The 3675-nt window shown below is 45.7% G+C and overlaps 1 non-coding gene across 1 annotated transcript; it reads left to right on the top strand.

Annotated features, from left to right (window-relative positions):
• Positions 1–2725: 2725 nt before the first annotated feature.
• LOC148039897 (U2 spliceosomal RNA) lies at positions 2726–2923 on the top strand. The gene has a single exon (XR_015688765.1). It is a non-coding gene; the product is annotated as a U2 spliceosomal RNA (small nuclear RNA).
• Positions 2924–3675: the final 752 nt, after the last annotated feature.

Here is a 3675-nt window from a genome sequence, read left to right as displayed (position 1 = left end):
ATTTAAGGGATGTAAGCTGATGATGAAGATATTTGGGCATTGGTTGCCTGGATGAAGAGCTTATCTCCATAGTTTGCTTCATGATAAACTTGATTAAGAGATGGGCTCATCATGTAGATAGATAGTGTATTTTAATTGGAGCTTGATAGTTGTGGAGTGAAATAATAGTGAGAGCATGTTTGTAGATGGAAATACGATCCCCACGTCACTAGATACCATAGTAAGATAGAGATTGATAAGGTGCTTGTGACATGATCCTTGGGAAGGTTGCTAATAAATATGGGAGTGTAAAATAACAAGTGATTGATGAGTCATTTCAAGTATATTATCTTTGAGAGAGGACTCCAAGAGTTGAGTGTCACATCTTCAATAATAGCATACTTAGTGTCAGTGTGCTCTTTTATCCATACAAGTAGTTTGTACCGATGTACTCATGCATTTCTTTGTACTTTATCCATTGCTTTCGCCTCCTTTGGAAGGCCAAGATAGTTGGCCAAATTGAGAAGGATGCAATTTGTAGATGATGATTTGGGTAAGGTAGCACGCAGACCATTTCATGATGACACTGAGAGAAATTTAGAAGAGAGAGTACTTGTGATTGTTGATGATGTCATTGTAATGTAAGATAGACTGATGATTGAGATTTGAGTATACAATTAGAGCAATATGATTGTAGGAGGAAGGTAACTATGTGCATGGTTGGATAGGCTGGGATAGATAGAAATGATGATTTGATGGATTGGAAGTTAAATAAACATAGCGTGAATGAAATGTGATGGTAGGATAAGATCTTGTGTAGGGATTTAGGATTGCACATTGAGAAGTAGTGATGTGGCAATGAGGAATTCAAGGGGATAGGATTTTGGTGTACACTTGGAAACATTGTGAGAATCTTGAATGCGTAGGAGAAAGCCAAGAGTGTGTGCAATTGCATTTGTTTCAAGAGATTCTAGCACACTATTGAAGTGGAGTGTGTGTGTAACTATAAGAAGATGAGGATGTTGAGCCCATAGGGAGAGTGTAAGATAAGGACCAGGATGTGATCTTGAGATTGAAGTGAAGTTTAGATAAAGACTAGATGTTGAATGTGAAATATAAGGAAATAGGACAGTACTGAGAGGGGTAAGAGAAGAGGAAGCAATGTACTTGATGAGGGAGTGACCTTGAAGGTTGGTAGAAATATCCAATAATAGTTGATGAGGAATGGTAGGAGCATCCACGTTGCCAAGTAAGAGAGCGACGAGGTTTTACCATCTTTTTACCACTAAAGTACCATCCAAATATCTTGCAGAACACAATTCAATAATAGAGAGGCCACGGACAATGCCTTCTTGGGCCTGGAGACGTTGGGTACAAAGGGCGCCCCCTTCTTCAATTGTTGTTCCAAGTGAGGTAGAGTCCTCTATTTCAGGGTGCAAGAGGAGAGGCTGACAGGGATGCCAAACATTGTAGCATGGAGAGTGACCAAGATGGCTAGAACCCGCTTGGATGGATGAGCTGAGAGCATGAGAACAGAAAATGGAAGAGTCATGAGAGAAGGAAGGATATGAGGGGCCTTCAGCTAATAGAGGATTGGGGTTGTCCATTAAAGAATTTTCTATGTATTCCACTAGTTGACAGGGGAGAGCGAATACTGGACTTAATGAGGACACAAGGATGGAAGATATGTGTTGCATGATGTGAAATGATTTTAGACAAGGGAGAAAATTCAGAGTTTAACAAAAGAGGTGAGAGTAGACATGCGACAAGGGCAAGGAGCTAGAAAATTATGTGAAGTACGTGCATGTCGGCATAAAGTAAGAAGGTAGTCTATGTAAGCGAGGATAATATTAGAGACAAGGTTTGTGGATAAGGATCCATAAAAGTAAAGGAAGAATGGGAGGTAATGTAAAGGCTTGCAAAGTTAATGGACTCATCGGACCCAAAGATGGCACTAAGGGGGGGGGGGGGGGGGGGGGGTTTGGGGAACCCCCTTTAGTGCATCGTTAGGTCCAAGCGGAGAAACTTCAAGGATGGCATTTGTGGATGGTGTCCAATTCTATTATTTGGTCTCTATTCGAGGTCTTCGGGCCCGAGGATATGCCCTGATTTTTTGCCTATGGCTCGAACGCGCAAAATCTTTTTATATGTGGATCTCAAACTATGCACAGAATCGGGTAAAGGAATAAGGCCTCTCAAGGTGTTAGCGAAGCTTACAAGAGTCCCTCTAGATTCACTTTGCTACTTTGTTCCCAGTCTTGCCAAATGAAAATGATTCAACCGTTTCTACTGGCATCAACGGGGTTAGGCTTCCATGCTTGACACTAGTGGGATGACAAACGCTTCAATGGACATGATTCCCCTGCACACTAAGCATAAAAATCATGCAGTATGGAACATGATTAATTCGATAGTGAAGAAGCAACGGTGGGGTTGGGGAAGATCATGCCTATTTTTTTTAGCGGGGTTGACATTTATGCCCAACAAGTTTCCAATTAATAGTACAAAATAGAGCATAAGGAATCCGGAAGGCCGTGGTCTTTGGGTCTCTCGAATTTGTTGAAAAAGGCGTATGGAGGCGAGTGAGTGGCTTTAGGTTAGCAGCATAGGACGCGCTGTCCCGCCTCCGCCAGTCCCGTAGGCACAGGCGCAGCAGAGGGAAACGCAAAGAGCAAGCAAGGGAGGCGAGGGTAGGAGGATGAAGGAGGGGAGTATAAAGCGAAGGGTTGGAGCGCAGAGCAGTTTCATACCTTTCTCGGCCTTTTGGCTAAGATCAAGTGTAGTATCTGTTCTTATCAGTTTAATATCTGATACGTGACCCATCGGGTCGCTACGATATTAACCTAATTTTTTTCACGGGGGCAGCCCCATCCGGCAGCTTGCTGCCCGGGGCTGCGCGCGTCGCCTCCGTATCCCACAAAGCTCTAATGAAGGCGTGATATCTAGGTCGTGGCTGTGCAGGGTCCTGGTGAATGGCAGCGGAGCTCATGCCCCCTGGCTTTTGCTTGCACCAAGCGTAGTTCGGTACGCGCTCCTGGGAGCATCGTATTGGTGCTGCGATGCAGGTTCGTCTCCCTCTGACAGCACATCGGCGTCCACTGTGCGTTGCCTTTGATGGAGGGTTGGGCAACATCTGGATAGTGCGCGCGTGGCCGTGCTGCTGTAAGAAATAGTGCCGCTGTAGTAGCGAATGCCAATGCACCCAGTATGCTCTTGCTCTTGGGACTGCCGAGCTTGCACTCGCATTCCTGCTTGCCAATGACACTGTGGAGAACTGCCTCTCATCATGCTGATTGAGAAGGACACGCCCCCGCCTTGGTCTCGGCTAGGTAAAGAAGAGACCTCATCGGGCAGCTCCGAACGACGGCCGGCCATAAGCTTGCTGCTTGGATCCATGGGAGCAGATTCAGGGATGCAGCCGCTCATGCCATCAGAGGACAGGATCTCTACACAGTAGTGTACCTCTGCTGGGAAAGAATGATCGATCCAGGACAAGGGAGCCTGCTGCAAGTGGCACACATGTTTCTCCTGCCCGGGCATGACAAACCCCTCCGCCTGCTCACGTAGCCTTCCCCTGCATCTTGGAATTTAGGAAAGCATCCCTGGCGTCCATCTGCGACGCTTTTTGAATTCATCACTTGCCTTAGCTTCACATTCGCAAGGGTCGATGCTCTCTGATACCTTCTCTATTCAGAG

This window comes from Lygodium microphyllum, chromosome 2, assembly GCF_053477565.2.
Source record: "Lygodium microphyllum isolate KBCC chromosome 2, Lygodium_microphyllum_v1.1.10, whole genome shotgun sequence".
NCBI lineage: Eukaryota > Viridiplantae > Streptophyta > Polypodiopsida > Schizaeales > Lygodiaceae > Lygodium > Lygodium microphyllum.
This window is presented reverse-complemented; position numbering and strand designations above follow the sequence as displayed.